Here is an 11,750-nt window from a genome sequence, read left to right as displayed (position 1 = left end):
AAAAAAAAGGGGGGGGGATTTTGTCTAAAGAAAGTGTCCAGGCTATATTGCAGATCCCATTCCCAGAAACTAAGAAACAGGTACGCGAATTTCTGGGAGCTGTCGGGTAGTCCAGGCTGTGGATTCTAAATTTTACTGAAACAGCTCACCCCCTATAGGGCTCCCTTAAGGGAAAAACTCACTAAACTGGACTGATAAATGTAAACTGGACCTTGCAGCAGCTCAAGTGGGCCTTGACAGAGGCCCTAGCCCTGGGACTCCCTGATGTTACCAAGCCATTCACCTTGTTCGTAGATAAACTCAGGGGCATTGCCAAAGGAGTCCTAACCCAGGACATTGGATCTTGGAAGAGGCCTATAGCCTATCTTTCCAAAAGGCTCAATCCAGTAACAAGAGGGTGGCCTCCATGCCTAAAAATTCTGGCCGCTGTGGCAATGCTACTTAAAAGAGGCTTAAAAACTCACTTTTGGACAGAAGATTTCTGTAGTGACCTCCCACAGTTTAGAGACTCTTATCAAAACCCCTCCCGAAAATGTGAGTGCTAGAATCTCACACTATTAGGCCCTGCTCCTAGACCCAGAATTGGTAGTTTTCAAGACTTCTTCAGCTTTAAACCCAGCCACCCTTATGCCTGACAACGACCTGAGAAATTTCAAAGATCGAAGCAGCTTCATCCAGAACGGCAGAGGCAGATGAGTGGCTGGGGCAGCAGTGACCACCAAAAAGAGGTACTCTGGGTTAAACGGTTAGAGCCTGGCATCTCTGCCCAAAAGGTGGAGCTCATTGCTTTGACTGAGGTACTAAAACTAGCCATGGAAAAGAGGGTAAACATCTATACTGATAGATATGCTTTTGCTACTATACATGTACATGGAGCCATCTATTAAGAGCGAGGTCTCTTAACCTCGGCCAGAGCGAAGATTTAAAAAAAGGGGGGGGGGGGCTCCACAGGTCCTAGATTTGCCGGCAACAGTCTGGCTGTCGGCAGATTGCTGCTATTCACCTGAGGAAACAATTTGGCAGATCAGGCCGCTCAAAGAGTAGCAATCACATCAGAGGGGCCAGCCAAGAAAATAACTGCTCTGATGCGAGTCCCCCCGACCTTGTCAAAACCAGTCTACACAAAGAAAGACTACACTGGTTGTTGTGAGCCATCTAACAGATTCCAGTCCCTGTGACTAAAAGACAAGTGCGAAATTTCTAGGAGCCACAGGACTGATCCAGAGTTTGGGACCCTGGCAGAGGCCTGTTGCCTATCTTTCCAAGAGACTTGGTTCTGTGACAGCCAGATGGCCACCCTGTCTGCAGTGATTTCCTCAGTGGCCCCCTCATAAAGGAGGCTTAAAAATTGACTTTTGGACACAAACTCTTAATTGTTTCCTCCTATTCACTGGAGACTCTCATCAAGGCCCCACCAGACTGATGGATGTCTAATTCGCGAGCCATACATTATCAGGTACTATTTCTGGAAACAGCAGCTTCAACCTCGGCTACTTTGCTGCCTGAGGACGACCCCTCGTTGCCTCACCACGATTGTACTGTGGTCATTGATCACCTCACGGGACGTCGACCTTATCTAGTGGATAAGGTACTATCTAGAGTTCCATCCTACTTCTCTGATGGAAGCAGTTACATCTATCAAGGTAAGCGGGTCGTGGGAGCTGCCATTACACAAAATCTTAGGTTCTATGGGAACAAATCTTAGAGCCAGAGACATCAGCATAGTGGGCTAAACTCGTTGCCCACACTGAGGCCTCAAGTCGTATTTATCAAAAATGGTGTTTATTGTCTTCTGGAGTCAAAAGATTAAAATGCTCCCCAAATTTGGACTTGTTGGCTGCCATCTAGATGCGAAGGAGAGTGGCTACTATCTGCTGTATAAGCCATTGGGCAGAAGAAGATTTGTTATACAGGAAAATAATTTGGCAAATGCCACCTTCCAAAAGACAGCCAGAAAGCCCCAAAATCAGTGGGGATTGAGATAAGCTTGACCTTACTGCTGATCCCACCTATTTTCTTTGTCAGAGCCCATTTGCACTTAAAAAGACCAGCATCTGGCAGCTCAACTTCTGAGAGATTCCTGGGGGCTAATATCAAGCTAGCCCAGTCTGTGAGCTTCAGATGCCCTCAGTGCCAATTGGTAAATCTAAAAGTACTGCAACAAATAGAAACCACTGGTTATCGTGAGACTATGCCTAAAAACACTGGAAAATAGATTTTACAAAAATAAAAAGCCTAAACTTCAAGGATATAAGTGTTTTCTACTCAGTCTGAGTCAGCTCTGATAGCAGTTTCTCTGATTTGGTCTCCCTTTTTATCCGTGGGGTCCGACAATGGCCTGGCTTTTATAGCCTAGTAACTCAAATTAACCTAAGCTTTACAGATCAATTAAAAAAACTCGATTGGGCTTACCAGCCTCAGAGTTCAGGAGAGGTAAAAAGATAAGTTAGATTTTAAAGATTATAATTACTAATGGCCTTGAAAACTGGCGAAAACTGGGTGAGTCTCTTTTCTTTCTGCCCCTTTGTGTGCGTGATGCATCCCCTATGTTGCAGATATTTCCTCTTTTGAGGTTTTATGTAAGAGATCTTCCTCTTATCATTAAAGGTTTCTAAAAATTAGCTGATTTAACTAATCAAGATCTTATTAAGTCTCCCCCAGACTTTTCAGCCAGCTCTGACTTCCATCCACTGGTTATTTCGCTGCTGCCCACTGTGAGGTAAAGAGCCTAGGCACCTAGACAAGCGACCTCACCATAAATCACTTGAGCCGCAATGGACTGTCAAAGTAACTGAAAGCCTGCCTGGATTCAACGTTCCCACTGCAGACAGGTCCCAGCTTCAAAAGACCATTAGCCTGCGGATAAGTGAACTGTCATTTCTTCCAAGGACACTTTAAAGCTTAAGATTGTCTAATATAACTGATAATTTTGTGTTCTCCTCCTTTGTAGAGACCCCAAAGAGGCCTCTGTCTGACTTAAAAATTGTTACTTGTATGATAAAACAGAGTAAATTTAAGTGTTGGTTTTCTTTCTCCTTTTGGTTAACAGCTTTAATGACAGCTGCAAGACCTTTGTTAATCCTCCTACTGGGCCTTGTGTTGTAAACAAGTTGATAAACTATGTCAAAGTTCTTAAAAGCTTATAATTTTAAAGACACATACAAGGTTATAAACAGATGCTAAGGAGTCAATGATTTGACTCACTGACTAAAATCAGTGGGGAATGTTGTACTCTAAGAAAATAGCTTCGTTATATGTGTATTATAGCAAACCTGTATAGGGGCTTACTAAATGTGTTTGTTTTATCCTTTTTCCCTAACTGATATGTTAAGTGACCTAATTGATATGTTGAGCAACACTCTCCCCTGTAAAGAATTGCAAGAATCTCACCTAATTGATATGTTAACCATTGTTGCCCTCTACAAACTACAGAAGCTGTGCTAAAACAAGCTAACAAGGGTTGTTAATCACTGCTAGGTGCCTCTATTCTCCGCTAAAGAGCTAAGGAAAACTAGAATGGCAATTAATTTACATTTGTTTAAAGTAACCTGCTTGTGTGCAGAGAGATTTGCGTATGAGTTTAGCCCTTTACCCTGACCTTGACACATTACCGCCATTTTCTGTTCTGTATGGTGCCTTATTGCCTCCCTCTCTCCTCACCTATCTATCTAGGCCATAAAGAATTTGGGTTTCTGGTGACCTCCCACCGACCCGGTGATGATCTGTCGTAAAATGAACCGGCCCCAATTTTAAGAACTGCTTAGCTTAAAGAAATTACCGGGTAATACTATGGCCCAAACCCCAATCGGTGCTTTCCTTTTGTTCGTATGTATCAAATAAGTTAGATATCAGGTCTTTGTAAAACTTAAGTTCCAGCGTCTCATAACTCGTGACCCCTTCGCACTCACTAGTGAAGACAAGCTGTCCTGAGATAATTAACTCTCCACTTTCTTCTCCAAATATTGCTGCAGATGTGCCACTCTGAGATAATGTCAGTCTGAAGGATGGGAGTAATTTAAAAAAACACCAGGAACTCTCTAGATTGTCAGAGCTAAGTGGACAGCAATACAGTTTGCAGACTCGGGTCAACAAGTTTGATGGCTCTACAGGTTTCTTTGTTTCTCTCTCCCCCGCCCCCCGCCTTTTCCTCCAGCCCCTTTTTAAAGTCCTCCCTTCAGCCTCTGGGGACAGTCTCCAAATTGGCTCCCAGAGACTGGTCGCCAGGCCTGAAAATAAAGCCTTTGCCACCTAAATTTTTGGTCTCTTGCCTCCTTGGATTTTATACCGGGGCCCAAGTTATAACAATAATAATCAAGATTCCAGAAATCCAAGACAAAAACAGCATACTAAAGCTGTTAGAGAAAAGAATTAGATCACCTATAAAGGAAAACCCATCAGAATCATGACAGGTTTCTCAGTACAAACCATCAAATCAAGAAGAGATTGGAGTAAAGTATTCCAAGTCTTGAAAGAAAACAACTTCCAACCCAGATTGATGCATCCTACAAAACTATCCTTCAAAATGAAGGGAGAAACAAGATGCTCCCATGACAAAGAACAACTGAAGGAATTCATGACCCCCAAACCAACCGTACAAAAATACCGAAGGACATTACAGAGAGAGATGGAAAAGACCATGGTTCCAGGAACAGTGGTGGAGGGAGCTCATTGAATGGGCAGACAGTGGAATGAATGGGAAAAGTAGGCAACCAATGTCAGGAAAATAGCATGACAAAGATGAGCCAGGGCACATTGACCATAACCATTAATGTAGATGGCCTCAGTTCACCCAAAAAACATGGGCAAAGTGGATCAGGAGACAAGATCCATCTGCTTTATTCAAGAAACACATTTAACCTGAAAGGGGGTTCCTAGACTAAAAGTCAAAGGAGAGAAAACAGTGCTCTGACAGGGAATTAGAAAAAAGCAGGAGTAGCTTGCCCATCAGCTGTGGAATGAATAAGAAAGAAATGGCATTTCTATACAATGGGCAGCTACTCAGAAATAAAGAAAGAGAACCTCAAGGCTCATATAGATTCAACTTGAGACCATGCTCAAGGGTGAAATGGTTCAGAGTCACATAGGTGAACATTATGTTGTCTCCCTGGTATAGAAAACTAAAGGAGTTAGTGGGATCCAAAATGCACAATAGATGCCGTGAAAATGAAAGTGGAGGAGATGTCTGGAGGGGGAAGGCAGTGGCCATTGTTAATAATATCCTGTTTTAAAACCCTGTATTGTTTTCATTGTTCTGTTTAGCTTGGTTTTATTTGTTTGATTTTATCATATTTGATGGCATGGACAGCTGTTTCAAAAATAACAAAGGGTATTCTAGTATCCATTCTTGGTTTCCTATTATCTTATTTTGAAGTCCTGATTGCTTGTTTTCTCTTGATTGATTTTATTCCTTTTTGTTTTGTTTGACTTTATTATGTATGATAGTATAAGCAGCTACTTTGAAGATAACAAGATACATTATGGAAGCCACTGTTGTTTTCCCATTATCTTATTTTGAAGTCCTGCATTGTTTGGTTTTGATTGGTTGTATTCTATTCTATTTTGTTTGATTTTATTGTGATTGATGATATGGGAAATTATTTTGAACATAACAAGAGGCATGATAGTAGCCATTGTTGGCTTCCTTTTATCTTGTTTTCAAGTCTTGTATCATGGTGGTTCTTTTGTTTTGATTGCCTCTCTCCTGTTTTATTTCTTTCAGTTTTTTTCTTGTCAAAATAAAAATAAATAAATATCCATTGTACTACTTCTTTTTTTATATTATTTGTTTTTCATATCAGCAAAATCTAGTCTCTCTCTCTTTTTTTTTTTTTTTTTGTCTTTTTCTTTGTTATCAGTACCAGGAATCGAACTCACAACTGCCTGCTTGCAAGGGAGGTGCTTATGCCGCTGAGCTAAATCCCCAGGCCCATCTAGTCTCTTTTTTTAAAAAGCTATCATATATCACTGTAGTATGATGATTTTAACACTTTGGAGAAGATATCTAGAAGGGGAAGATATAGGTCTAATGCAAACTCTAGCTTTAGGTTTTAGGGGGCTCTTCATACTGGTTTCTATGGCAATTGTTCCAATTTACACTCCATTAGCAGTGAAGAAGGCTACCTTCTCCCCCGGAGTTCTGCCAACATTTGTGCTTGTCTGATCTTTGATGAGAGCCATTCTTTCTAAAGTGAGATGCAATCTTACTGTTGCTTTAATTTGATTTTCTCAGATGACCTGTGATGTTGAACATATTTTGATATATTTATTTGCCACTTGTATTTCTTCCTCTGGGAAGGGTCTCTTTCAGATGCCTACTTTTAGATTTGGCCTTTTAACTGAGAGAGCCGAGTTGTTTTCTGCTATGCTCACAATAGCAGAATTTGTAATATTTAAATCTTGGAAACAGCGCATATGCCACCAACAGATGAATGGACAAGGAAATGTGGTGTTTATCCACAATGGAGCACTTCTGTGCCGTAAAGAAAGAAATCTGAGTCACTGATTGGAACTGGATGTATCTTGAGACTAGAATGTAAAGTGAACTAAATCAGACACTTGAGCTTAAACACCACATTGTTTCTCTTCTATAAGAAACCCAGAGTGAAAATAAAGAGCAAAACAAAAAGGAAATAATAGGAAGTAGGGAGATGGTTGATTCTCCATGGGGAAGTGGAGGAAGAGCTGAGGGGAGGAGGAGGGACTGAAGGGGGAAAGAATGAAATAAAAGCAATTGGGATGTGCTGTGTACAGGTACCCACTTCCTGTGAGAAGTATGAATGTCATACACTGCAAACAGGGACCACAGAAAGGAAGGGGGTCAAGGAATGAGTGGAAGAGGGCAGGGAGGGAAGGCAAAGGGGACAAAAGAAAGAAGATTGTTACGTACATGAACCAACTTCTCACAAAGAATATAGACATTGTGTACTACACGTGTGTACTAATAAACTAAACAAATGCATTTATATATATAATTGCAATATTATCATGAGAAAATTTCAGACAAGCTCAACCTGATGAATATTCTATAAACAACTGGCAAATATGCTGAATGACCATGTTCTTTAAAATAGATTGTAGAACAGTCACACATTGGAAGAAGCAAGAAACATGAGATTTGATTGTGAAGAATTAGATTCCGGGCCAGAAAGAAGGCATCAAGGAATATCACGAAAACACAAAGTCTGAAGGCCCATAGCATTGTTTCAGTGCTCACTTCTTGGTTTCAGTAACCGTTTGTTGGTTATGTAAGATTGCACATGAGGGGAAACTGAACTGGGAGGAAGCTGGAACGCCAAACTGTTTCTGCAACTTTTCAGCAAGTCTAAAATTGTTTCACAATAAAATGTTCAAATGAATAAAACTGAACGTGATGAGCTGCCCGGAGATGGCCTTGGTCACAGCTTTGTTCTTCAAGTATTGCCAGGATCCTGGAGGTGAAGACCCGTACTACTTTGCTTTGTTTTGTTTTGACCCACATTGTTTCACACCTTTAAAAAGTTTTATTGCACCAAATCCCACTCATCCAGGTCCAACTCAAGGCCCATTTATTCATTCAGTCTGATTGTGTGCAGTGGACCAACGGTTTTCTTGCTATTTGACACAGCCTTGATGGCTTTGTCCTGGTTTTAAGTTCTCTGAGGGAAGGGACTGGGGTCTACAGTCTGCTCTGCATATGGCTGTAGGAAGCTGCCTTAGCCCAGGCATGAGCCCAGCTGGTTGTGTACTGACTTAGTCCTTTTTCTCTTTGCTTAAACACAATATCCAACACTCACAAGGAGAGCTCTATCTTGGCTCATGGTTAAGTCCATGGTCCAATTGCTTCAAGGCAGGATGGCATAGCAGAGGTGCATGGAAGGGGAGAGCTGCTCAGAGTATGGTGGACAGGCAGCTAAGAACCAAGGGAAAAGCAGAGGAAGGAGATAAACCCTTTGGGGTCCCTCTCCAGTGAGGCACCTCTTCCAACTAGATTGTACCTCATAACAGCAAGTCAGCTCTAAGGGCCCTAGAGTCCAGTCACCTTTCAATGGACCCACTATGAGCACATGAGGCTTTGGGGTGGCACCTACATGCACACCATAACATGCCAGAACAATTAGCATAGAACTAGCCAGTGAGAGCATCAACAATTTTTTTGTCATTTCTTTATTTTTAAAAATCAAAACAGAAAAGAGATAAAACTTTATTTTTTTGTCTTTTTTGAGATGGGGTCTCCCCTATGCAGTTCAGGCTGGCCTTGAGCTCACTTTGTAGCCCAGGCTGGTCTTGAACTCACAATGATCCTCCCACTTCAGCCTCCCAAGTGCTGGGATTACAGGCATGAGCCACCACGCCCGGCTAGAGATAGAACTTTAATAGCAGACATCTACATTGCTGCAACATTACCTGAAGGTCCTGAAACTTCCAACCCACAAGCAATGACAATACCATCATTGGACACAGGCAGGACAGAGTCCTGGTCCTCAGAGCAGCAGCCACAGCAGAAAGAGGCTGGCAAGGGCCATGGGGCTGAGGAAGGCTCAGGAGCCCAGGCTAGGTTTGGAGGTGGTGACTAGGGAGGCATCTGTACATTCAATGTCCTCGAAGACGAACCCCTCCGCCATCTGGTTTCTGGCAGACAGGAGCTGGCAGGTGGAGGTCCTGATGCTGGAGCAGCATTTCAGCACGAGAGTCTCAGTGTCTGTGGATGTGAGTTGGTGGTGAGGACTCCCCAAGTTCCCGCCCACCACCCACCTGGCCTGTTCTTTGTTCTGCCTGCAGTGCTGTGACCTGCAAGAGCCCATCTGACCAAGAAAGGTTGCTAACTCTGCCAATATACTCAAAATGATAGAACTGTATACTATGAATGATTAGGTTACTCATGTAGTTTATTTAATTGTATCTGCATTGAATTATAATTCAGCTAATCTACTAAAATAGCATTTGCACCAATAACTAAACAGAATACTCAATATCATCCTTGTATTCAGACATTGGATCAATCACCCCCATCCTCCGTCTTGTTAATAACAAGGGCTTATATGCCCATCCACAGCTGAGTGAATAAGGAAAATCTTTCCTTCAAATCTTCTCACTGAAAACTGAGTTGGATGAGAACCAAATCAATTTTAATAGTCATGGGATAAGGATGAAGCTCAGTGGCACAAGCACTTGTTTGGCAAGCACAGGGTCCTGGGTTCAATTTCTGGTACCAAAAAAAAAAAAAAATTCAATGGTTAAGGTCAGTGTTTGTTGGAGACCACTACAAAGTGGCTCTGAGCAGGATTTAAATTTTACTAATTGGCTTTCTATGTTTATCTATGAGTCTGTCCTAGGCCTAGGCCCCTTGCCTGGTGATGGGAGCTGATTCATAGTAAGTGAACCTCTATGAATCACTTGGTCCTGGCTGAGGCCTGTGAGGCCAGAGATACCTCAAAGGGCAAGATAAGGCTGCAGCTGCGGACTCTCTGGTTCCAACCCCAATTAACAAGGTAGAGACTGCAGCTGCAGGAATTACTCCTACAGTCTCACTTCTGCCATGTCTTCATAAGACAGTGTTACTAATTGACTTCATTTATATGAGACTTGGAGATGTCCTTGAAGTGACTCTCAAGGTCCTGCTCATTGCCTGCGCTTTCCTCAGTTTCTCAGCGTTTTGTCGTTAGTCCTGGACTGATCCAGAGAAGCTTTTGTCATAACTCTCAGAGTTGCGAGCTTAATTAAAGGGTTTTGACCCTCTTGGAGCACCAAATTCATACAATTTGTCACTTTTTATTTAACCTCCGCCGTACAATCATTTGGAAGATTGGGGAATCTAGGTCAGGACCTGATAAATGTTGACCTTATGGGGAAATTTGATTCAGTTCTTGTCCAGCTCAGTTTCTGACCAGAATCATAGAGAGAAGTGGGTTCATGAAGAGAGCAACTACTACACACACACACACACACACACACACACACACACACACACACACAGACCAGCCATCATAGAGAGAAATTTGAGCCACTTGGAGGAAAATGGATGAATCTTGACACCATCATGCTATGTGAAATAATCTGTCAGACAGAAAGCTACATATTTCATGGTTTCTCTTACAGGAGAACCCAAAATATAAATAATTTAAAGAGCAAAATAGAAGGGATGGCAGCAAATGAGGCAGTCTTCATGGAGAGTCTATGTGAATCTGGGGAAGGGGAAAGAGGAGGGCTAGGCCGAAGGGGGAGTAAAAATGTTTAAGATGGAGAGTTTGTGTCACCAGTTACCCAAGATGCATCTAATTATTATATATCAAAACATATTTAAAATGTTTTAAACTTACCTGTCAATAAAAAGAAAATGAGAAGTCACAGGGCCAAAGTCATGACTTACTTGGCTGAACAGTGAGCAGAACTCATTGCAAAGCCACTAAGGCACAAAGACAGGAGTAGGAGACCAGGCCAGGCTCCACAGGGGTGCGCAGGTGTGAGCAGCGAGACCAGGCCCCCGCAGGAGGACATGCAGACCTAGGTGACATGAACACCAGGGAAATGTCTGGGGCATCCTTGAGGAGACTGCGGTGGGTCCGTGAACAGAACGAGCTCTGTGCTTCAGCACAGAAGCAGCAGGTGAGTCAGTCTCATCTAAGGGCTCTGGAGAACCCCACCGACAGCCCCAGCCCCACATCCCAAGGCCAAGATCAGCTCCACAGCCAGCAGAAATCCGTGGCAAACTTAGCTGCGGTGTGCAGCACACTTCTGGGATTTAACATGGACACTACTGCAGACCTGTGAGCACCAGAGGGATTTTTACTGTGTTTAGTTTTCTGTTTGTCTGATTGGTTACCCTTTCTCTGACTGGTTGTATTTTGTTTTATTTCTTATTTTTTAATTTTATATTTTGTCATTGTTTTTCTTTTTCTTAGAGATTCTACTTTTCCTTTTCTTTTTTTTTTTTTTGCCTTTTTTTAGTCCTTCTGTTTTTCACTGCTTAGTTTTATTCTATTTATTTTTAATAGAAAAAAGCAGAGAAAAATAAAAAAAACCATGAAGCAAGCAAGCAAACAAACAAACAAAAATCCCAATGACAAGAGAAACAATAACAGCAAAAGAACAGTGACATGGGATCACTGAACAAGATGATAACATTTTTAAAATTTTGTTTTAAAAAAAGATTAAGATAAAATTGGACACAACAAAACAGGTCAGAACAGAATAATTTAAGCAACATAGTGTTTCACCACAAAACAACACGATATGACAGTAGCTACCATAGTGTCTCTTTCCTTGAAATATTTGAGTATACCTTCATACACTATCGTATCAACCATAACAAAACAGTATAAAACCATTTAAGAGAATGAAAATATAACAGGGTATGCAGATCCAACTAACAGAAAATGAACAATGGTTACTATATTATCTCCTTGTCCATAAAAATTTTTGTTTATACTATCATATATAATAAGATACAATGATAAAAACTGAAGCAGACAGAAGAACAAATGCTTGATGGGACTTCAAAACAAGATGATGTTAAATCAACACTAGTTATTATAATGTATTGTTTTCTTCAAAATAGCTGTTCATACCACCACAGACAATAAAATCAAACAACCCAGAATAAAACCATTCCAACTAATGAATGAAAACATTATAAGGCTTCAAAGCAATATAATGGGGAATCATAATTACCACATACTTTTATGTATTATTACCATTTCTCACACTAGGGAAACTGTTCAGTATTTATACATGTGAATTTGATTTATTTCACTTATGAATATGGTCTCAAGCTG

This window comes from Cavia porcellus, unplaced genomic scaffold (genome assembly GCF_034190915.1).
Source record: "Cavia porcellus strain 051 isolate PalLab524CR breed Dunkin Hartley unplaced genomic scaffold, mCavPor4.1 scaffold_2, whole genome shotgun sequence".
Taxonomy (NCBI): domain Eukaryota; kingdom Metazoa; phylum Chordata; class Mammalia; order Rodentia; family Caviidae; genus Cavia; species Cavia porcellus.
This window is presented reverse-complemented; position numbering follows the sequence as displayed.